This window comes from Orycteropus afer, unplaced genomic scaffold, assembly GCF_000298275.1.
Source record: "Orycteropus afer afer isolate SDZICR_OR568_19922 unplaced genomic scaffold, OryAfe1.0 scaffold00123, whole genome shotgun sequence".
Taxonomy (NCBI): Eukaryota; Metazoa; Chordata; class Mammalia; order Tubulidentata; family Orycteropodidae; genus Orycteropus; species Orycteropus afer.
Genome location: NW_006921710.1, coordinates 7,285,597 through 7,310,363, shown reverse-complemented (window position 1 = coordinate 7,310,363; position 24,767 = coordinate 7,285,597). Strand labels below are relative to the sequence as shown.

Below are 24,767 nucleotides of genomic sequence, written 5' to 3'. Positions count from 1 at the left end.
GAGATTGGATTACAGCCAGGACTGTGGAGAGTAACACACATTCAAAGTGGTGGTGTGGTTGGCTGCCATCTTTGAGCCAGGCACCGTTGTTTCTGACTGTGCTAATCAAGAGATTTGGTTATTATACAATGTGTACACTGTCTTTGTTTTCTAAGAGAGAGATTACACTTCTAACAGGGTGTTGATCCATAATTTTTCCCATTCTGGTTATTATTCTGGTACACATACATTTTACAAATTTGGGTCCATTCTGGTGTCATTTCGTTGGCCATGACTGAACCAGGAGTAACTGATTCAAAGCCCTGCTCAGAGGTAGGTTTTTGTGAAGAGCAAATGATACATCAAAATAGGGTAAGCTTCCATAGGACAACAACCAAAATAGACCTGGAAGCTGGATGCTCTGTGGGTTGGGATAAGAGAAGTCAAGTCACCTTGAATCGGGCTGTAGAGTGAGGTAGGGAAAGGCATGGAGTTTGGAAACAAACAAAACTGGGTTGAGTCCCATGTAATCACTATGCGACCTTGGGCAAATTACTTATATTACTTAAAGTGAGCCTTCTAGGATCTACTTCCTAGGGTTGTGATAAGGATAAAATGAAATAATCCATGGGCCTTAGGAAGCCTAGTGGATGCTTAGTAAATCACTGTGGGATAGAAGTTATTAGTTATGTGCCATCGAGTCGGACCCGACTCCTAGTGACCCCTCCTTGGGTTTCCGAGGCAGTATCACTATGGAAGTAGATTGCCCCATCTTCCTTCCGAGAGTGGATAGCAAACTGGCTTACTCGCTCTGCTTATGATGTCTGTTCCATCAAGACTGCCTTACTGAGTAATAGTGCCATTTTTGTTAGCCAGGCACATGTCAATCAATATCTCTGCTCAGCCTGAGCTTTGCAAAGAGCTCAGGTCCTACAGTGAGCCACCATTATTCTGGCTGGTGCAGGGAAACCTGTGGCTTTGGCAGCCCCAGAGGTCTTGAACTAGAGAAGCAAATATTTAGCATCAGCTTTTCAAAATGCTTCCAAGAGCTCAAGGGGAACCTCTAGGGGCCATGGGACAGAAGCTACTTTCCTGATCTAAGATGCACCAGCGTTGGCTGTGGCCTGTGGCTGGAGTGGAGCCAGCTGGCCCTGGCCATACATTGTGACCAGACTTAGTGATGGGGGGTGGGGTGGGGGGAAGAGCCTTGCCTCTTCCTCTGCAACCCCAAAACAAGCCTGACCATTGGTCTTCTTGTTTGGAGACCTCCTGCAGCACTGAGGTAGCTCACTTTTCTCATGCATGAGGTTCTGCTCAGGAGACCAATAGACAAGTGGTGCTCTTGTGGGTGGTAGATGCTCTTTCTGTAACGCTGGCATCAGGTGTACCTGAGCTCCTTTTGTCACTGCATCAGCACTTTTCCTTAGTGTGGACTTTTAGGATCCAAAGATGCTACAGGTGGTCTCAGCCCCAAGTGCCAGACATAAAGCCCCCCTCAGGCTCCTGGAAGGCCCTCCAATGTAGGTGGTGAGGGTGGCCACAGTATTGGCTCTGCCCTGTAGGATATTCTGAAAATCCTAGTAGGATGTGCCAATGACAGGGAAAAAATAGTGTCTCTAGTCTTCCCTCTCTGTATACTAGTTGTTGTGGTTTATAATATGAGTGATAACATTTTCTGAGGGTTTGCTATACACCAGGCACTGTGTCAAGGCCTCATCATGTGTGTGCCTCCTAGAAAGCAACAGAGTATGGTTCAGAGTGAGTACTCTGAAGCCACACTGCCAGCTTCAAATCTTGGCACTGGCACTTATTAGTTGTGTGGCCTTGGTCATGCCTCTGAACTTCTGGGGCTCAGTTTCCTCACTGGTAAACCAAAGAACCAAACCCACTGCCATTGAGTTGATTCTGACTCATAGTAACCCTACAGGTCAGCGTAGAAGTGTCCCATAGGGTTTCCAAGGCTGTAAATCTTTATGGAAGCAGACTGCCTCATCTTTTTCCCAAGGAGCAACTGGTGGGTTCAAACTACTGACCTTTTGATTAGCAGCCAAATACTTTTTAATCATTGTGCCACCAGAGCTCCTTCACCTGTAAGATAGGAGTGAATAAATATTACCTGTGTCAGGAGGTGGTTGTGAGAATTCTATGAGTTGGTAAATGTCTGGTCATGGGTAACTACAATATATTTATCAGCTGTTACTATGATATGGGCACTATCATTATCTCATTTCACAGATAAGGAGACCAAGGCTTGGAGAGGCTAAGTGTTCTGCCAGTTACTTGACTAATAGTTAAAGGAGCCAAGCTTTGAGCTCAGCTCATGAGCACTACCCTATTCTGCTTTGATTTGGAAAAAATACATGTGGGGAGCATTTGGCCAGCTTCGGAAGTGGCATTCTCAACTTTCCTCAGAGCCCGGTGAAAGGAGATCCTTTTCTGAGTAACCGAACTGGCCTCTGGGAGCTCTTATAATCCCACAGCAGAGGCAATAGCTGACCCGTGACACACATATCACAGAAGGAGAAGGGAGGGATCAGTGAAGAATTTCTGTTTGGAAATGTTATCTAATGCTGAGTGCTTTCAAGGGACTTGGTATGTGGAGCTCTTGCTGTCCACCCTGCTGGGGTGCCAGAGAAGCCACGTCCTCCCCCATTTCCCGGCCACATCCAGCCAGCTGGAGAGCTGGGGTACTGGTCAGTCCTAAGAGTGATCAGAAATCCTCTAGCACAGAGAGGAAGTTGAGGCAGTACTTTGCCCCAAGTCACAGTGGCAGAAACCTCTGGGTAACTTGTCCCTTCCAGCACTGGATACCTTTGCGCCCCTGCTCACCAGCTGAAGGGCGGTGAGCAGAGGCTGCTCAGCTCCAGTGAGCTTTCCCAACAAGGGCTACTGGCTCTCTTAGGGAAGTGTTTGCTTTTGCCTTGGCATAGTCTCTAGCCAACACAAGGTTCATAAATGGACTTTCAAGTCCTCCTGCTCCTCTATTGTGTGACTCCTTCAGCCACTGCCCCTCAAGCACTCACCTACACACCAGCACACATACCCCTGCTGCCCACCTGTGCCCAGGAACCTGCCTGCTTCTACCCCAAAAGCTCTTTGTCTGAAGAAAGAGAATGTAGCTTCCTGATGAGACCCTTGAAATCTCAGCACATGATCTCACACCCCAGAGGGCCACCTCCTGTCCAAGTGTCCGCAGGTTCTGCCCCTGGCAGATCCCTCATTTGGCTCCAAGTGAAAGCAGGAGTGACTGCTCTGGGGTTCAGCTTCACACCTCCAGCTGAAGGAGTCAGGGCTCTTGAACCCTGAGCCACCGGGCCAGCTGCTGCCTCTTACCTACTGCCCCTCTGTGCCCACAGAGTTGTCCCCTTACCTGCTTGGCTCCCGGAGCAGCTCCTCACATGCTTCACCTTAGCCGTCAGTGGAGCAGCCTTTCCATGGCCTCCAGGAGGGGTTCCCTAGTCGCGGGCCAGACCGGCCTCGAGCAGCCCTGCCTTGCTGGCCTTTGCTCACTTTGCCTCTGCAGCAGCAGCTCCGGCCAGGGATGGGGCGGGTGCTGGCCAGGGGTTCTACTGGGGTCGTTCACAGCCTGCCTTCTGTCACGACGGGGGCCAGTGGCTGCCTCAGTGCCATGCTGTGCAGGTCCAGGGGCTCGGGCAGTACCGCTCAGGGCTGGGGCTCCATCCTGGGGCCGTCTGCAGCAGCCTCATTTGAACTCCCAACTCCTTTGTGGAGACTTTACATGCTGCCGGAGGAAACTGTGAGCGCAGCCTGACCCTGGTTGGCTGCAGGCACTTCTCTCCACCCACCAGTGCAAGAGGATCCCCCAGGCCCCAGAAAGGCTCCGGGCCTCCCCTCAGCCCCAGACAGAGGCGGGCCGCCCGGTGATGTCACACTAGCTCCGGCCCCAGCTGGCCCAGCCCCTCCCGCCCCAGCCCAGCTTTGGCGGCCTCGCGGGCCCCCTCCTTCCTTGGCACGGACACTCCTGGCCAGCTCTGCTCCCTGGCCGGCTTGGTCCCAAAAGCCCAGCAACTCCTGGTGCGCTCTGTGAGGCAGAGAGAGCTTCCCATTTGACTCAGCTAACGAGTTTAGATCTGCTCCAGCTGTGCAGGCAGTTGGGTGTCAGGTTCTCCCCCTGGATTGCTCCGTCACCTGTGCACTGTCCCCAACAATCCCAGGCGGACAGGCAGATCAGCCCAGCTCAGACTGCCTCTCCCCATCAGCCACTGCCTTGGAGGCCTCACCCTCATCTCTAAACCCCGGGGAGGGTACCCAGGGTGTCAGCACAGAAGCTGGGCACCATCTGTGCTGCGTAAAGGTAGCTGGAGGCAGTGGCTTAGATCAGTGGAAATAACACAGGCTGGGGGGGGGGTGGGCAGCATTTGCATTCCCACTTGAGTGCCCTTGCTTATGTCACTTCACCTCTCTCGACATCCCGTTCATGCATCTGTAAATGGGCTACTATTAGTAATCTGCCTCCAAGGGCTGTGTGGTCCATGCGGGAAAGTGCTTGGCTCAGGGCCAAAGGTGCCGAAAGTGAACTGAACTCAGTTCTCTGGAGTCAGTGGGCTGGGGCCATAGTCCCAGAGCCTCTGCTGTGTTGATCCTGCTCAGCTTCAGTGTTTTCATCAGAATGTGACCTCCTATTGGCTCTTCCAGGGACAAATAATGTAGCTTCATCAGCATCCTCAGCACAGTCTGCCCCATAGGTGAAGCTCAGTGAATGTTTATAGAACCAAAGCAAGAAAGAAAACCAATGTTGGACTCTACAAAGTGAATATCCTACAGACATCATTGGCATCATTGGGCTGGGGAGAAGGCACAGAGGAGGAAGGGCCAGACCTGCTGCTGGACAGTCAGTCAAGGGAGCAGAGAAGTGGAAAGGGGATGAGCAGGGGAAAGGAATAGCAGGGCACAGGCTTGTCGCCCTAGATGGACAACAAACAGCTGTGTGAAGATAATACGGTGGTGATTCTTCTTTCCTTTTTATTTAAGAAAAAAAAAATGATGTGTTTGGTGGTGGTGATGTTTGGGTACAAATTGGGAGAAAAACTTTAATAGCATTCTTCCTACCCCTAGGCACATCATGTTCCTTATTTCTGGGTAAGCAGGTCCCCTCTATTCCTCCTTTCCTTCCTCCCTTCCCCTCCCCTCCTTCCCCCCCCCCCCTTTCCTTCAAGGAAGTGTTTATTGGGAACCTGCTTGAGTCAGTTCTGGGAAGCCAAAGTTCCTGTCCTCACACAGTTCACAGTCTACATGGAAGATGGACCTAGGGTGGAACATGAGAAATGCCGGATACTAAGTATATAGTGGAACTCTGGTGGTGTAGTGGTTATGGCATTTGTTTGCTAACCAAAAGGTCAGTGGTTCAAAACCACCAGCTGCTCCATGGAAGAAAAATGAAGCACTTAGCTTCTATAAAGACTTAAACCAACAAAACCAAACTCACTGCTGTCGAGTCAGATCTGACTCATAGCCACCCCTCCTTGGGTTTCTGAAGCAGTATCACAATGGAAGTAGATTGCCCAACCTTCCTTCCAAGGAGTGGCTTACAGCCTTGAAAACCCAAGGAGTTCAGTAGAGTCAGAATTGACTGGATGGCAGTGTTTTGTGTGTGGGTGTGGGTGTGGGTGTGGGTGGGTGGGTGGGTTGGGGAATTATATAGATGTGATTAAGTCTGGACAGGGCAGTCATGAAGGGCCTTCTGAGGAAGTGGTGCTTAATCTGAAATCTGAAGCATGGTTAAGAATTAGCCAACAAGGTTGGAGAGAGGATGATGGTGTGGGCAGACAAAACTGTGTAAAGACTCTGTTGTTATTGTTGGGTGCCATTGAGTAAATTTTTATTCATAGCTATCCCATGCGATAGAGTAGACTTTTCTAGGCTGTAATCTTTATGGGAGAAGATTTCCAGGTCTTTCTTCCATGGAGCCACTGGGTGGGTTTGAATCACCAACCTTTTGATTACTTAACTAAAGTTGCACCACCAGGACTCCTTATAAAGATTCTGCCGTAGATTGCCTTTTCAAAGATGACCCCAACAATATCTCCCAGCCCACCATGTGACCTCAACACTCTTGCCATTGAGAGGTGGGACCTCTGCTTTCTCTTGAACATGACTGGGTTTGTGACTTGCTTGTTACCAGTAGGGTGCAGTGGGAGTGACACTGCCTGCCTTTCAGAAAAGACAATGTAGCATCTGCCTTGTTGACTGGGGCACTTAATTTTGGAACTCTGAGCCAAGCTAGAGCTAAGAAGTCCAAATGTCCTGAAGTTGCCATGCAGAGTCCATGCCTAGAAGGAGGTCTCAGCTGACAGCCAGCATCAACGTCCAGACATGTGAGGTAGAATGCCTCTAGGTGATTCTAGTGTCCCGCCACCGAGTCACCCCCAGCTGACGACTCATGCCCAGCTATCCAGTTTTCTTGCTGAGGCCCCAGACATCATGGAGCAGAGTCAAGCCAATCTGCTGTTCTATATATGAAAGTCCTGATCCAGTGAATCCATGAGTATAATAAATGATTGTTTAGGCTGCTAAGTTTTGGTGGTAATTTGTTACACAGCAATAATAACTGGAACAAACCCTGAGGCAGGAACAATTATAGGGAATTCTTTAGAGGAGCTGAGAGAAGTGACATTTGGCTAATGAGTGAAGGGAAGTGTGGCAGAAGATGAGGCCATGTTAGGTAGGTGAGACTATCCCATGAAGTTAGAGACCAGGCATCTGGAGCTGGTAGAAAATGATTGCAGCTGTCCCAGTCAGAGTGGCAGTTGGTGAGCCTGACCTGACCTCCAGCTCTCATTAGTGGGCCAGGAAGGAATTCCCAGGATTTTCCCATTTTGTGGGTACAGCCTAAGATTCTCTGTTACTAAAAGATATTTAATAATTCAAGGTTCCTGGGGTCCCATCAGGTATCAGGGAGAGAGGTTGACCAGGGTGGTGGCTTTGCTCTGCCTGTCTTTTCACAGTCCTGCCCTTTTGATGGCCTTGGGCAATCAAGTGTGTAGCTGGGGAGCTTGAACTCTGGAGTCAAATTCTAGTTAGACCACTCAGTAGCTCCAATCCTCATTTCCCTCCTCTGTAAAGGAGGAGCAGCACAAGGGGTCTCTCACAGGGCAGTGTGAGAATTAAGTAAGTGCTCAATAAATGCTGTAGTAATTTTTAATGTCTTCTTCACTGGGCTTGAGTTTCCTGAGGACAGGGGTCTGTGCAGACCATGTGGAGTTCTTCTTTTGTATAACCATTGTTGTGGAGTGAACAAATGAATGGCTAACTGCGGGAGGGTGAAGAGCTGTGGCTTGAAGTCTGAAACCTGGGCTCCAATCCCAACCCTGTCACTAACCCACTGGAGACCTTGGACAACTTTATTAGTCTCTTAGAAACTTGGTTTCCTCACTTGTGAAAAGAGATAGTACTTCTCAGAGCTGGTATGAGGATTGAAAAAAATAATGTACCTGAGCACCTAGCAATTTCTTGGGAGGAAATGGTAGCTACTGATGCTACTGTTGCTGCTGTTAATCTTCCCAGCCCCAGCCTCCTCCCTACTCTTAACCAGAGCAGCTTCACAACTTCTAACTTGGTGACTGCTGAATTTTGAAATCCCCTCACCCTCACCTTCTCCAGAAGCACCATTTTTACCAGCCTGTTGGACAGAAGCATCATGTGACTTCAAGTTTTTTTGATGGGGAGAAGGAAATCACTGTTTTTCTTTAGTCTTTTTTTTTTTTTTTTTCCCCACCTCGGGATAAAAAATGTATGGTGTTTACATGGGCAGAATACAAGGAATCTTAACTATGTCCCACATCATTTCATGTCTTATAACCACTTGACAGTCACGCCTTTTTTTTTTTTTTTTTTTCTGTCTGAAATGTTGGGATGTTCTACTGAGATACTGTGTTTGTGGAAGGCGTTATGTGTGTGGAATGTATAATGCATATTATGAGGGGTGTGCTTGGGGTGGAAAGAATTTGCTACATCTTGCAACCTCAGAGTCTCACCAGGACTTAAGGTTTCATGTATCTCAAATAGACTTTGTTTTCTTTCAGCACTTTTAAAACGTCTTTCTATTGTTTCTGGCGTATATTGCTCTGATGAGAAGTCAGCTGTCTCCCTTGTTGTTATTCCTCTGGACACAATGGTTTTGTTTTTTTTTTTTTTTCCCCTCTGGCTATTTTTAAGATTTTTTTTCTCTTATCTTTGGTTTTCAGCAGTTGGATCTTGATATAAGAAGGTGTGATTTTCTTTGTATGAATTCAGCTTGGGGGTCACTGAGCTTATTGGATCGTGGATTGATACTTTGCATCAAATTTGGGAACATGGGAGAGATTTTTGACAATTATACCTTCAAATACTGTTTTTCTTCCTAGTTCCCTCCTTTTCTTGAAACTCCATTTACACACTTGGTATTGTCATACAAGTTATCGATGCTTGCCTTATTTATTTATTCATATCATTTTTTTCTCTATGTGCTTTACTTTAGATAATTTCTACTGATCTGTCTTCAGATTTCCTGGTCCTTTATTCTGCAGTATCCAATGTGCTGTTAAATTTATCCAAAATGTTTTTTATGTCAGGTATTGTATTTTCACTTTTCGATTATCCACTTGGTTTGCTTTTATAGTTTCCATATCTCTTCTGAGATTCCCTATTTATTCATTCATGCATTCTAGCTTTCATTTCCTGACAATCCTGTGTATATTTAAAGTACATTTCAAAGTCTTGTTTACTAACTCTGACTGATTGGTGGGTCTGATTTTATTGACTGCTTTTTCTCTTGATTATGGGTCACATTGTCCTGCTTCTTCACATTTTTACAATTTTTTTTGTATACCAGATATTATGGATGATACACTGAAAAAGCTCTGTATTTTATTGTCTTCCTCTAAAGAATGTTGTGTTTTCCTCTGGTAAACAGTTAAATAACTGGCATGTCCCTTTGATCCCATGAAGGTTTAGTTTCTAGACTTTGTTCAAGTAGGTTGATTTGGTTTTGTCCATAGTCCTAGGGCGTATCCCTTAGTCCTGAGCTTACTTGTAAGGCATGGCTTTCTGGGAGTCAAAAGCCTTTTAGGTATTCACTAAGCCCCCTTTAACTAGGCAGGCCTTGAACTCCAAATTTTATGTCCGGGAGCTGCTGAAATCTTTGCTTCCCTCCTTACTGTTGGGATCCTTAGAGTATCTCTCTGCAGATAGACAGTTTAGGGGTTAACTAAGGACTTGAGGGGAGTTTTTAACACTGATTTTGGGGCTTCCCCTTTGTGGCTTCTCCTGTTTAGCATTTCCACCTTCAATTGCCAACATCAAACTTTAACCTCTTTCTTTTCTGCCCAGCCAATAAGACTGCTGCTTTCTGTTTTAGTTCTATTCTGTATGTATCACAGTGTACTGGGGAGTGCCCTAGTGTTCTTTCTTTCCTTCCAGGATTATATCTTCTCCAGTTTCTATTGCTTTTGGTTGTTCTTTCAAGCAGTTGTTTTATCACATATTGTCCAGAGTTTACTACTGGCCAAAGACTTAGTTCAGTGTAGTCTCTCCTTCATTTCAGGAATGGGAAATCCCCACATCCCAATTTACTTTGTCTTCTCACCCAAACTTCCTGTACTCTCACTGCTGTTGGTGCCCTACCAAAACCTTGTCAGTTGGTTGGTAGTTCTTAATCCATTTGTCTGCCCTCCCTGCCTTTGGTCACAGTCTGTTGGGAAATACCAACCTCATGAATTCATTGGTTGCTTCAACTTAGTGTATCCATATGAATACTGGAAAATGAAAGAAATGAGCTATCCCCACAGGCATTGTTAGATAGAGCAGCACCTTTTATGGCAACCTATGATGTCCTAGGTATCAGGCTCAATATTTTGTAGACATAATTTCAAAACCAAATTTACTGCCATCGAGTCAGATCCAACTCATAGCGACCCCTCCTTGGGTTTCCAAGGTTGTATCACTACGGAAGTAGATCGTCCTATCTTCCTTCTGAGGAGTGGCTGGTGGGTTTGAACCGCCAGCCTTCTGGTTAGCAGTCAAATGCCTTAGGCACTATGCCACCAGAACTCCTCCTCTAAACCCTATGGGGACATATTATTCTCCTCTATAAACAAGAAGACTGAGGTGTAGCAAAGTGAAGTTCTTTGCACCATGCTACACAGCTTGGAAGTAATAAGACTGGGATTAAGACTTAAATCAAAGCTAGCAGAAAAACAGCTGCCTGAAAATGATTTGCATTCCACTGATCCTAATATACTTTTCTTGTTTTTATAACATCTCTCAAACCAGGATGCATCTTATAATCAATGGCATTGATGGGCAGCATTTTTGTTTTCTAACCAGAACATGATGCATTTTACAATTGGTGACTTCTCAGATTGAGGAAGTACGACAGTTTTAGTCATCAAGGCTCCAGTGAGGTTGGTCTGTGTGTGAGCAATGAAAAGGCAAAGCCCCTCCTCTCCTGGTCAGCTGGCCTTAGAAAGGCTTGGGGGAGTACCCAAGCATCAGGAACGCTGTAGAACTGCCAAAAGCCTCTGTCCATCCAAATTTAATGAAACAGCTGCCTCTAAGGCAAGAGTGAAACAACTAGTCCCCTCCTTTCCTGGAGGCATTGTGGTCAGGTCCTGTGACTTGGGCAGGAGAGCAGCATATTCTCTGGCTCTGGCAAGAAGTCAGGAGAACTGCATTTATGGAAAAGTTCTAAGGCAGTGCCACTGGTGTCCTGTACTTCCCAGTGTCACAGAGGATATACAGGCCCCATGGAAAGCCCTTTGAGGATACTGTCTGTTCAACACTTCCCATACAAGTTTGAACAAATGTCATAACAGGGCACGTGCTTGACTACAGAGCAGCTTTGAGACCCTGTTGTTAGCTCATGTATAACCCATTACATTCCCACCCACTGGCAGGGAACAGATTCAAGGAAGCACCTCTCCTTAAATTTGATTTTCACCTAGCAGTCAAATATATTTGTTACTCAGTCAACAAAGATATTTAAGCCTCATCTAAGCACAAGGGGAAGTGGTGTGTGTGTGTGTGTGTGTGTGTGTGTGTGTGTGTGCGCGCGCGCGCGCACGTGCATTAACGTACGGAAAAGATTACATGCTTAACTAGCCAAAAGGTTGGTGGTTTAAACCCACCCAGAGGCACCTCAGATAATAGTCCAGACAGTCTGCTTCTGAAAAGTCAGAGCTTGAAAACCCTGTGGGGCAGGTCCACTCTGCACACATGGGGCCACCATGAATCAGAGTCAAATCAATGCCACCTAACAGCGAGCACCAGGGTTTGGGCTCTGGGTCAGTCTGCCCAAAGCCAATTTGCTGAGGCTTTTTGTTGACTGGTTTTCCTAACAGTATTTTAAGGAATGTTCATTTGGTCTCTGTCCCTACTTTCTCATACTGCAGCTGGTGCGGGGGCCCATCCCCAAGAGGGGAGACTGAGGAGCAGAGAGGAGAGATTTAATTTTAGTTTTCTAGTTTTCCATATTGTCTTCATTTAAAAAAAAAAAAAAAAAAACCTTTACAGAAATTTTCCAAAGCTGTTTAAAATCATCCCCATTCTAGCTTCTGGAACATTGTCTGTGCCAGACAGGACCTTTATCCCAAACAAGAGATGAGGAGTGAAGGGTAGTTTTATGGCCAGCGGAGGAGGATCTCAACCTGGTGAAATTCTCCCCAAGGAGCAGCTGAGCTGTCACTGACCTTGCTTACCTTTTTTGGGGCCCAGGGGGGCAACTGAGCAGAGAAAGCAGAACTTCTGGCTAGAGACAGATGAAGTGAGTTTCCCAGGCTTAAGACCAGGGTGGGGTCACCAAGAAGAGGTACTAGTTCTGGCCAGCAGGAGCCGCCAGAAGGGAGGTGTCGTCAGGGAGGTCTGAGGGCAGAGTCTGGACCATCTTGTTCTGAGCTCTGTCTTGAGCATCTCACTCAGGGCCTAATACATAAAAGAACATCATAAATGTTTGTTGAATAACTAAATGGGAATGCTAGCTTTCACAAAGTTCTCTCTGTGTATGTCATGTTCATGGTTTCTGACTAATCACTTCTCTAATGAATTCAGACAAGGAGTTTTCTGGAGCAGACCTGCGCATGGTCTGGGGGCATGGGCAACATCAGGCCCATGCCTGACCGTAGGGACTCTTCTATTCCAGTAGGAGATAGCAGTGAGTCAAAAGGCAATGAAATTCCTTTTGTGATCACTGAGGGAGTATCTGGCCAGCCTGGGCAGATGGGAAAGACTTCCTGGAGATTGCGCAGCAGATAGTTATTAACACAGGTGTAAGATGGAATTGTCCAGTAGAAAGCATGGGATGGGCCTGGAGAAGAGAGAGCACTTAGTGGCTGGGGTATAGCATATAGAGGGGGCATGCAAGGCCATAGAGGTCAGCAGGAGTCAGCTTGCACATGGTCTTGTAGACCACACCAAGGAGCTGGCCTGTCTCTTGAGAGCAATAGGAACCACAGAAAGGATCAAAACAAAGAAGTAACACGGCCAGCATTATCTGTGGCTAGAATGGGGAATGGACATGAATGGGAAAGGCTGGAGGCAGGAAGGCCAATAGGAGAGTTGGCATGGCTAAACCAGAGCTGGGTAGTAGGCATGGATACTGGAGAGATGACAACACCTAGATTGATCAGAGAAGGAGGAAAGAATAAGGAAAGTGAAGAGTCAGGGATGACTGTCTATTTCTGACTTAAGCAGCTAAGATGGAAAACATAAGAGGATAGGGGAAGAACAGATGTAGCTTGAGTCAGAACCAAAGAGAAAGCCTGGGTAGAAAGGCCCCAGAGAAAAAGGTAGGGCCAGAACTTGCCCCAGGTCCTGTGGGTCTGCAGCCCTCAGCCATAGCAACTCAGACAAATAGGATTCCTCTGAAGAGATTAACAAGGCCTCAGGGGTGTTGGTCGCAAGGAAGGTCATTTGGGAGGCTGACTAGGAGTGGAAAAGCAAGGAGGAGATGTGAAGCTGCATCCAGACCTCTGAGGGGCTATTCCAGGCCTGTCCCTGTGACTGGCTCTGGTTGCCCCCATGTAACTCCCTGTGCCACTGATCTGGCTCCCAGGTGTTCCCACCCTAGCCCTGCCCTCCCCTCCTTTGTTGCACCATCCGCTAGGCAGGTGCAGGAAGGAAGGCAGCAGTGATGATTAGCCATTCAAGGCTGCCCTGGCAGGTGTGGGTGGGATCTGGACGTGGGCAGACAAGGTCCACTTGTATTGCTGGAAAGTACAGGTGGGTGCCAATGGTGTTCTCAGTATTAGCTCCTCTCCTCTGCAGGGCAGGGCCAGTTCTCAAGTGCTTTGGCATTTGTTATCTCCCTTGAGCCTCACAGCAGACCAGGGAGGTGGGAGGGCAGCGATTGTTCCATTGTACAGATGAGGAAAATGAGGCTATTAAAGTAGTATTGTCCTCATTTATTGTGTATTTATTACATGCCACACATTGTGCTGATTCTCTTATTTGTGTTATCTCACTGGACCTTTCTGTGAGGCTTGTACTACAAGCAGGATCACATGATGACTTCCGTGGGCCCTAAGCACTCATGCTTTCTCTTCCTCTTTTTCCATAAAAAAATATTGAAAGCTATCTTTTACATTTGCTTTGGGTACATTGTTGCTGTTAGATGCCATCGAGTCAGCTCCAGACTTGTGGTGACCTCATGCACAATGGAAGTGAACCGTTGTGATCCACAGGGTTTTCATTGGCAGAGTCTCAGAAATTAGTCAACAGGCCTTTCTTGTTCGTCCATCGTCAATCCGGTGCACCGCTGAAACCTGCTCAGCATCATGGCAACACACAAGCCTCTACTGACAGACGGTGGGGGCTGTGCTTGAGGCTAATTGGCCGGAAATCGAAACCAGGTCTCCCACATGGAAGGTGAGAGTTCCACCATTAAACGGCCACTGCCCCCTGCGTTGGCATACAGATGGATATTTTAATATTACATGTTAAATTTTAATATCACATATTAAAACGTTTTCTTCAGCATAGAATTTCTCCTTTGATTTTAAAAGAAATTAAACATTTGCCTAATGGATAAACCCAACCATGACTATAAGTCCACAATCCCTTATCTATCATCTAAAATCCCAAAGGCTCTAGAAAAACAGCAAATCTGTTTCTCCAAAGTTGGCACAGACTCAGATTTGGCAGAAAATCTGACTTGAACTGATCTGACGCCACGAATAGTTTTTATCCTGCTTGATGTCAACATTCATATGTTTCGCTGCAGAAATACTGGTGTTTTAGGAAGCTTTTCCTGACTCCGCTGAGGGGTTGGAAAATAAAGGGCTCTGGTGGCGCAGTGCCTAAGGCATTTGACTGCTAACCAGAAGGTTGGCAGTTCATACGCGTCAGCTGCTCCACAGAAGGAAGATGGGGCAGTATCCATAAAGATTTACCACCTTGGAAACGCAGCGGGGGTCACTATAAGTCAGAGTTGACTTGATGGCGGTGGGTTTGGTTTATTTTCTTTGTACCACATTACTAATGCCAGCATTTCCCTCTCCTCAGTCCGCATATCTCTAATACTTTATTGGACTTATTTGCTTGTAGGTCTGCTCTCTCCCGGACTGTGAGTTCCTTGAGGACAGAGCCATGTTTTGTTAACTCTGTGTGTACAGATATTAATTATTTCTTCTTAAATCCATCATTTCCATGTTCTTATGAACCCCCAAAGAGCTGCCAATCACAAATGTATCTGTAGCTGAGATCCAAATCAAATGTGATTATGATGAGCTGGTGCCTAGAGGGTCTGTGGAGCTGCTTCCATAAGCAGATGTAAGGAGGAAGCTGAAACTTGGGTCTATGGAGGCAGAGATGGGAAACAACTTGATGGGAAATAATAACAGAGACAACACTGGTTGAGCACTTACTGAGTACCAGGCACTGTGCTAAGCATTAACTTGAATTATATTATTATTTATTCCCACGGTAACGCCCATGCAGTAAGAACTATTATTATCACCCTTTCAGAGGTGAGGAAAGTAAGGTTTAGAGAGGTTAAGTAGCTTTAGCTTGCCCAAGAACACAGAGCTACAGTGATGGAACAGAGTCTGAGATCCAGGCTCATTGACTTCAGGGACCATGATCTTGTTCAGGATGCCATCAGGATGGCACCTGAATCCAGCCTGGCTCTCAGGGAGCGGCTCAGCAAAGGCTGAGGGAACTGTTTTAACAATACTCTTGGAAAGACTTGGGGCTCCAACTGTTCTGGGAGACCATGGGCCAAGGTGATGAGTATCAAAACAAAACAGTCTGCCCAGGATTTTTATGGGCAACATGTATTAAGTTATTCAACAAATATTTATTGAGCACCTATCCAGTGCCAGATTCTGGGGACACAGCAATGAACAATAGCAGAGAACAAGAGAGACACAGCGCCTGCCCTTTTGAAGTGTATGTTTTCTTCAAGCAAGTAAGCAATTGTGGTGAAATGAGTTTCTTTACGTGGCCTTGGTTCTTTGGAAAAACAGCTTGAGAGATTTTCCCCTGAACCCTAAGGAATTACCTATCCCTTAATTTTTCTACCCCAGAGAGTGTGTTACTTGTGTCCAGGTTGATTGACATTTCCTGGGTGAATTTGTGGTTTGATTCTTTTTGTCTGGTCTTGGGCTGTAGCCTGCCCTGTGATTGGTGTGTGTCTTGCAGGGATTGGTCAATAGACTATACAGATGAGGTGACCATAGCCTTCTATGCATATGAAGTGTCTGTGGCCTACAGAGAGGGGATTGGTCAGTTTTTGGTCCCCTGCTGGGAGTGGCAGTGCATTGAAATTGACAAGTTGTATGAATATGCAGCAAACCCCACAGAAGTTTTTCAGACAGAAAGTGAGGCAGAAGGAAGAAAGAAGCAGCAGAAAGAGGAGGCAAGGAATCTCCTAAAAGAGCTAACATGAGTCAAGGGCTGTAACATTGAAGATAGCAAGAGGCCCAGAAGGAGCCAAGTGGTGGAGTTGGTGGTGACAGCAGGGACAAGAGGGGCCTATCATGAGGGGATTTAGAGGAGACTGTCCTGAGGTGCCCGAGAGGAAGCCTGCAGGACTCAGAGGAGCTGAGAGAGCTGTTCTGTACTAAAGGAGAGACTTTGCCTACGTGCTTCCTGATGCTGAGTTGTAGGCGTGCAGCCTAAGCCATTGAACTACTAACCAGAAGCCTGGTGGTTCAAACCCACCAGCCATTCCTCAGAAGGAAGACTGGGAAATCTACTTCCTACTGCCTCGGAAACCCAGGGAGGGGTCGCTATGAGTCAGATCCAACTCGATGGCAGTGAGTTTGATTTGCTGTTTGGTTACTTCCTTAATAAATCACTTAACTCTAAGTATGATCTGTTAGTTCTGTGTGGCCATTGCAATGAATTATCAGGCCCAGAGAGAAGAGTGCCATGGGAGGGATGGCTAGTGTCAAGAGTTGGTAAAAAGATTAGAAAGTGAAGGTATGTCTGATCTCCACTTCATGGGAATCAGCTCGGTGCTGCTGGTGATTCTCATTATCCCCCATGAAGTTAGACAGGTTCTGATGACTCTATTATTACTACTCCCATTTTACAGCAATAAAGATATAATATCATTGTAAAGACTGATGAAACCAGTTAATGGAATAGAGAAAGGTGGGTGGGGAATGGGCAGGAAGGAGGCTGCTTTACACAGGGTGGTTGGGAAGGCTTCATGTGAAGAAGACATCCATGCAGAAAGAACAGAACATGCAAAACCATGTGATAGATAGGAGTTTGGTCTACCTGAGGATTAGAAAGACATGTGTGGGGAGAGAAAAAGGGGAGAGTGGAGGGAGGCAAGTTGAGAGAGGCAGATAGACTCGAGTAGGTTTGGTAGAGCCCTGTAGACTTGATGAGGCCTTAAGGTTTTCTGAGTACAGCAGAGGCCCTTGGAAGGTTTCAAGCAGGAAAATGATATGCTCTGTTTTGTATTTTCCCAGTGTCTCTCTTGGTGCTATGTGGAGAATGGCCAGGAGCACCACTGGGAGGCTTGAGGGGCTGCCCAAGTGAGAGGTGAAGGGATTAGCACTGGACACTGCAAAGAGGACAATTACCAGTGATCAGATTTAGGACAGGTTTTGGTGGAAGAGCTAATAAGAACCCTGCCTAACTCTAGTACCATAAGGATCAAGCTGCACCATTTGACGTGTTGAAGGTCTGCTTTGGGAGCCCCGGAAGCACTGAGCTCTGGGCAGGAGGAGGCACTCAGGACTGCCATGCACTACTGAGCAATGCACCTCCTGCATAGTTGTACCCCACAGCCCTGACCACAGCATGTACTGACAGTTGGGCAATGTTGGGCATCATCCAAGCTCCTGCTTGGGGGAACTGTTGCCAAAAAGAAGACTAGAATGAAGAGACCCCACCCCCGCCACCCCCAGAAATATCTGGGGAAAACATGTGGAAAAGATTGAGGTCCAGCAAATGTTGTGATTTTTGTTGTGTTGTTAGGTGTCATCGAGTCATCTCTGAATCATAGATATCCTATGCACAGAAGAACAAAACACTGCCTGGTCCTGTGCCAGCCTCACAATCCTTGCTATACCTGAGCCCATTGTTGCAGCCACTGTGTCAATCTATTTCGTTGAGGGCCTTCCCCTTCTTCATTGACCCTCCACTTTACCAAGCATGACATCCTTCTCCAGGGAATGGTTCCTTCTGACAACATGACCAAAATAGGTGAGACAGAGTCTGGCCATTCTCGCTTCCAAGGAGCATTCTGGCTGTACTTCTTCCAGGACAGATTTGTTAGTCCTTTTAGCAGACTATGGTACTCTTAGCATTCTTCTGGTAATGGGTTCTATAAAATCCATTACTGGGACCTTGTGTGTCCTACATATTGGAGTGGGCTGGAAAAGTCAAAGTACTTACCCATTCCTTCTTCAACTAGTTTGTTTTCATTTATGATCTAGCTCCTGAGACTGATGTTCATGGGGTTGACATCCAGAGAGATGTGACAGCTCAGGGTCTTCTTGAAGCTGGCTGGAAACTGCTTTCAGTGAGGACCTATAGCTGTGGCCCCAAACCTGGACGGGGTACTTTGCGGCAGCTCCATCAGGTGTCAGGGAGAGGAAGAAAATTTCTAGCTATGGCTCTTGAAAATCAAAATGGAATATCTCCACAGGTCCCCTAGTCTGACTCTCAAACTTCCCTAAACTCTTCAACTTCTAGTCTTGGGAGGAAAAGGGGAGTAAGGACACAATGTTTATTTCAACCCTTTTAGCCTCCAGACCACCTCACTGTGCTCCCTCTGTCCTCCTTTGGCTGGGCTGAACCCTAGCTCTGAAGCCTGGAGCCCTCGAGGGCAGGGATCTTGTTTTCTCACTGTGCTGGATAGTCTCCATTCACTGCCCCAGATCTGCTCTTTGGAACCCTGTTCTGTGTCCGAGGCTGACCTGTATGAATTGCTTCAATGGGCTCCCTTGCCTTCTGGCTTCATGTTACATTTGGCCAGTGGCAGACACTGTCAGGAAATGACAGGGTGGGAAGAGAGTGAAGCAGGTGTGTCCTGCTCCCTTCATGCTGTACCATGGCTATATATGTGGTTTAATGGGAGTCAGTCAGGCTTAGGTTTGAATTTCACCTCTACCACTTACTAACTGTGTGATGTCTCAAATCAACTTGTGCTCTAAGAGTCTCAGTTTCCTCATTTGAAAACTGAGGATATTAATGCCAACTTCCCAGGACGGCTAATAAGTGAATGAATGTGAGTGCAAATTCCCTACCATAATGTCTAGTACACAGTGGTGCTCAATAGATGCTGGATCCCTTCCACTTTGCTTCAAAGCTCATTTCCACAACTTCTCAGTAGTGTGACATTGGGCAATGCAGGTAAGCTTCCCAACCCTCATTTCTTCATCTGCAGAATAAGACTGTATATTTCCGGGGTTATTGTGAAGGTTAGTGGAGGTGTGGTGAGCTTAACACACAGTCACCTCTCAGTGTTGGCTCCCTTCCACTCACTGCCTGTCCTAGATCAGTGGTTCTCAAGCCTTAGCGTGCGTCACAGTCACCTGGAATGCTGTTAAATTATGGATTGTTGAGTCCCACTCCCAGAGTTTCTGATTCAGTAGGTCTGGGGTAGGGTCTGAGAATATGAATGTCGAACAAGTTCCCATGTGATGCTGAGGGTACTGGTTCAGGGACCACACTTTGGGAACTGCTGTTCCAGATGGATGAGTTTGCTGTGTAGGTGAGTCTGAGGTGGCCCAGCAGTGACCATAGCCTACTTCTGATGGCTGTTTCATATTAAAATGCAGGTGGTTTGGCTTTTCCAAATCATTTCCTGGGAGCTGGGCTGATGTTTTCAGTCATGCCCTTTCCTGCTACTAAGGAACTCTGATGGTGTAGTGGTTAAGGCCTTTGGCTGCTATCCAAAAGATTGTTGGTTCAAACTCACCAGCCACTCTGCAAAAAGAGATGGGACAGTCTGCTTCTGTAAAGATTTACAGCTTGAATACCCAATGGGAGTTGCTATGAGTTGGAATTGATTTGATGGCAGTGAGTTTAGTTTTTGAGTTCTTTTCCTCTATTACACAAAAGCACCTGAGTGTCGTAAAACCCAAACCAAACCCATTGCCATCAAGTTGATTCTGACTCATAGAGTCACTCATAGTGACCCTCTAGGACAGAGTAGAACTGCCCCATAGGGTTTCCAAGGCTGTAAATCTTTATGGAAGCACACTTTCTCCCTTGGAGCAGCTAGTAGATTCGAACCGCTGACCTTTAGGTTAGCAGCCCAGTGCTTTAATCACAGTGCCACCAGAGTGCTTTCTGAAAAAAAAAAAAAAATGCAGTGTTTAAGCAGCATTATGATGTCTGGATAGTAAAAGGGTTCATTCAAGTTGTTTCATTAACAAGTCCCTCTTTTCCGTTGCTTTCCTTGTGCGGAATAGAATAAAAGAACCATGAAAAAGATAATGAAGCATCTTGAAGAAATTACTTCTATAAATTATATACCAAAACAAACAAAAAACCTCCTGAAGCATCACTCATACTAGGTGTACTATTTGCTTCACAACTGGAATTCTGTGTTTCTTTATATGATGATGTGATTAGCTACCTCCCCCCCCCCCCCAGCAGGCTGTAAGAGAAGAGCAAGTTGCTTTGTCACAGCTGGGTCTCCTGTGCCCAGCACAGTGCCTAGTACACAACAATAGGTGCTCAGTTAACTTTACTGTTGGATGGATAAGTGAATGACCTGGTGCACAGTGGGTGGGTTGTAGAATCAAAGGGGTCTAGGTTTGAATGTGGGCCTGCCATTCTCAACTGAATGGCCTTGGCCAAGTAACTTACACAATATGCTTTCATTTTCCTCTTTAAGATGGAGATAATAAAAATAATACCTTTATTTCATAGGATCGTCGTGAGAATTAAGTGGCGTAAGATATCCAAAGTACCAGTAGCATGTTGTTGTTGTTACGTGCCATCGAGTCGGACCCGACTCATAGTGACCCCTCCTTGGGTTTCTGAGGCAGTATCACTGCGGAAATAGATTGCCCAACCTTCCTTCCGAGGGGTGGCTGGTGTGTTTGAACAGCCAGCCTTCTGGTTAGCAGTCAAGTGCCTTAGGCACTACGCTACCAGAGTTTCCACCAGTTGCACAGTAAATGTTTTATTCTTTTATCATCATCATCATTCTACTGGCTCTAGAATCAAACTATAGGGTTCAAATCCTGATTCCATCACTTACTAGCTGGTTCTTGAATAATGCATGTCACCTCTCTGCACCTCATTGCCTGCCTCTGTAAAACAGGGATTTAAAAAAAAATAATAACAGCACCTTTCATAGAGTTCTTGTGACCATTAAGGACAAAATGCGTGTCAGGCACTTATTAGCTGCCTGGCTGACCCACGGTAAGCACTGATTTTATCCCATTCCGCATGTGTAGAGGGGCAAAGAAGGAGCTTGTGGCAAGAGCAACTTGGCCCCATGAGGAGGAGTACATGGTAGGAGAAGGCGTAACACTCCCCCAGGGAGGCTGTCCTCCCTGAACCCCATCCTTAGCCCACCACCCCAGGGGAGAGAACAGCAGCCTGGCACGGGAGTTGCTTCTGGGTAAAGAAACATTCCCAGGCTTCTGCCACTGGAAACCCCCTCTTCCTGGCAGCCCTAGGAAGAGCAGCCTGATTTTCAGCTGCAAGTTGATGGACTCAGCTGGTTTTGATTACTCTCACGAGCTCGAGAGTGTGCCAAGGTGGCGTCCCTCTCCTCAGAGCTGACTTTGCTTGCAAACGTCACCCCTTCCGCTACCTGCCAGACTGGGGCTGTGTTGGGCAGGGTAAAGCCAGCAGGGACCAGCCTGCTGGCTTGCCTTGCCCTTTTTTCCTCTGCCAGGCTAGCTCTGGGCAGCCTCAGGCCTTGGCCCTCCTCCCCAGCATTGTCAGAGAAGCTTCTAACACCTCAAAATCCACCCTAAGGGACCCTTCCCATCCCCTTTAACATAGAACCCAGATCGTGTTGGTTTCTATGTGTGCAGAAGCGTTTGGTAAACAGAATGCTTGAGCTGTGACTTGCTGGAAGGGGCGAATCCCAGCTGACGCCCCAGACGCTCAGCCTATTTTGGTCCTGGTCTCTCCCCCACCGAGGTCTGTGGTCAGAGTGTTCATCTCCCACCATCCGAGGGAGGGACGGTTTCATGTTCCTTTCCTACTTGAGCCTTTGGCCCTGCCAGGTCTTCGCCCTGCCCCTAGGCTGCGCTTGCTAATGCATGGTATCCAGTTAGTAAATGCTTTTGTCCTTACTCCCCCCTGTGAATGCTGTGATTCAGCACACAGAGAGGAGCTTCACTTAAGAAAGAAAGTATTCACGGCCGCCATCTACCTCCAGCAGGCGCCGGAGACAGCTGCTGGCTCCTGCCTGGCCGGCTGGGATAGGAGGGCCGCCCACACCCTCCACATAGAGGGGTCTCCTCTCTCTTTTTTTTTTTTTCCCCTTTAAAAAAAAAAAACCTGAAGTCTTCTTTTGGCTGCTGGACTGAATGCAATTTAAATCTGTTTTCGGAACACTTCATTAATAATTAGCAGATAAATACCCCTTGCTGTTGAGTCAATTCTGACTCATATGACCCTATAGGAAGCAGTAGAATTGCCCCATAGGGTTTCCAAGGCTGTAATCTTTATGGAAGGAGCTCTGTTGGAATAGTGGTTAACGCATTTGGCTGCTAACCGAAAGGTCAGTGGTTCAAACCACGAGCTGCTCTGTTGGAGAAAGATGAGGCAGTCTGCTTCCATAAAGATTTATAGTCTTAGAAATCCTATGGGGAATTTCTGCTCCATCCTATAGGGTCACTATGAGTCAGAATCAACTTGATGGCAGTGGGTTTGATTTTTTTGGTTCAGTCTCTATGGAAGCACACTGCCACATCTTTCTCCTATAGAGGAACTAGTGGGTTCGAACTGCTGACCTTTTAGTTAGCAGCTGAGTGCTTAACTGCTGTGCCACCAGGGCTCCTCTAGCCGATAAATAAAAACCAAAAAAAAAAAAAAACTCAAACACACTGCCATCGAGTCAGATTTGACTCATAGCGACCCCTCCTTGGGTTTCTGAGGCGGTATCAGTACAGAAGTAGATTGCCCAGTCTTCCTTCTGAGGAGTGGCTGGTGGATTTGAACCACCAGTCTTCTGGTTAGCAGTCAAATGCCTTAGGTAGTACACCACCAGAGCTCCCAACAGATAAATAAAACCAAAAAACCAAATTCACTGCTGTCAAGTTGGATCCAACTCATAGCGACCCCTCCTTGGGTTTCTCAGATGATAGAACTACGGACGTAAATGGCCCAACCTTCCTTCTGAGCAGTGGCTGGTGGATTTGAACCGCCACCCTTCTGGTTAGTAGTCAAATGCCTTAGTCACTGTGCCACCAGATAGACTCCCGGAATTAAGAAATCACCACCCATTCAACAAATACATGTTAGGGGCCTACCATGTGCCTGTGCTGTGCTAAGCTCTTGTGCCATAGCTGAGAAGAGCAGTCTTGAGCATTCTCTGATGAGCCAGGCCTGTGGTCCTCTCCCTACCCAAGACCCTTTTAGTTACCACTGCTTAGAGCTGTGTTTTGAAAACACCTATAAATAATAAGGAACTCAGTGGTGTTGTGGTTAAATCATTGGGGCTGGTAAACAGACGATTGACACTTGGAAACCACTAGCTGCTCCGCAGGAGAATGATGAGGCAGTCTGCTTCCATAAAGATTTACAGCCTTAGAAACCCTATGGGGACGTTCTGCTCTAAGGTCACCATGAGTGGGAATCAACTCAGTGGCAATGGGTATAAGTAATAAAGGGATCCTGGTGGTACCTGGTGGTCCAGTAAGGAGCTCTGGTGGTGTAGTGGATAAGGTACTTGGCTGCTAACCAGAAGGTCAGTGGTTCAAATCCACCAGTTGCTCCATGGCAGGAAGATGGGGCAGTCTACTTCTGTAAAGATTTATAGCCTCAGAAACGCAGTAGGGGTCACTGTGAGTCAGGATTGACTTGATGACAGTGAGTTTGGATTTGGCGTGGTGGTCGAGTGGTTAAAGAGCTCTGCTGCTGACCAAAAGGTTGGCAATTTGAACCCACCAGCTGCTCCATGGGAGAAAGATGTGGCAGTCTGCTTCTGTAAAGATTTAGAGCCTTGCAATTGGCACAACATAATACATTAAAATTTTGTTCCAAAACCTAATTTGGTGAGTAGCAACTGGGGTCTTAAAAGCTTTCGAGCGGCCATCTAAGATGCATCTAATGGTCTCCTCTGGTCTGAAGCAAAGAGGAGTGAAGAAAAACAAGGGCATTTGGAAACCATGAGCCCTAGGATATGATGGACCTTGAGACCAGAAGAACTAGATAGTGCCCAGTTACCAATGCCAACCACTCAGGAAGGCATCAAAATTTGGAGATCCTGAATAGAGTGGGAGGAAAAACGTGGAACAAGATTCAAAAACACAATAAAAACCAGAATTACTGGTTGGATAGAGTCTAGACTATGGCCCTGAGATACACTTCGGGCCTGGGATAAGATTCACTATCAAGGACTGGCTCTTAGCCCAACAATAGTAAGACTTACATGCAGAACACTCAACCCAGAGCAATGCATCGACCTACTCTACAGAGATACATCCCTTGGAACAATCAGCCACAGGGCACCAGGGGGGCAGCATTCACACGGAGGGGAAGCTGCATAGACAGGAGTGCATAACTAAGAAGGGCACAGGGATTGGAGGGGTCACAGGGAAGGGAGAGGAGGAGAGTTGGTTACGGTTCGGGATGGTAATCGAAGAGTGAAACCAAATGTGCATGAACTGTTGAATGTAAAAAATTCTGCTCTGTAAATTTGCATCCAAAGCACAATTAAAAAAAAAAAAAAAAAAGGATCTAGAGCCTTGGAAACCCTATGGGGCAGTGTCAGAATTTGCTTGAGTACAGTTTTTTTTTTTTTTTTTTTTTTTAATTAAATGAGTAATAATAGCAGCCGGGTCCTACTGTGAAGTTTTTGGCTTACTCTGTGCCAGGTACAATGTGATGCTCTTTCTTATCTCATTCTGCCCAAGGCTCGTTGATGTGAGTATGATAACTCTAAGACCCCATAGTAACAATGAGAAAACCAAGGCATAGAAAAATAAAAACTCTTACCCTGGGTCCCTGAGAGCAAGGTCTTGCTCCCAGAACTAACTCAGATCTATCTCCCTTCCTTCCTTCCTTCCTTCCTTCCTTCCTACCTTCCTCCCTCCCTCCCTCCCTCCCTCCCTCCCTCTCTTCCTTCCTTCCTTCCTTTCTCCCTCCTGCCCTCCCTCCCTTCCTTCCTTCCTTCCTTCTTTTCTTCCTTCCTTCCTTCC

The 24,767-nt window shown here is 46.7% G+C and overlaps 1 protein-coding gene across 1 annotated transcript in view; it reads left to right on the top strand.

The window, feature by feature from the left end:
- RALGPS1 (Ral GEF with PH domain and SH3 binding motif 1) overlaps window positions 1-24,767 on the top strand; it is a 392,441-nt gene that overhangs the window by 234,793 nt on the left and 132,881 nt on the right. The window lies entirely within an intron of this gene.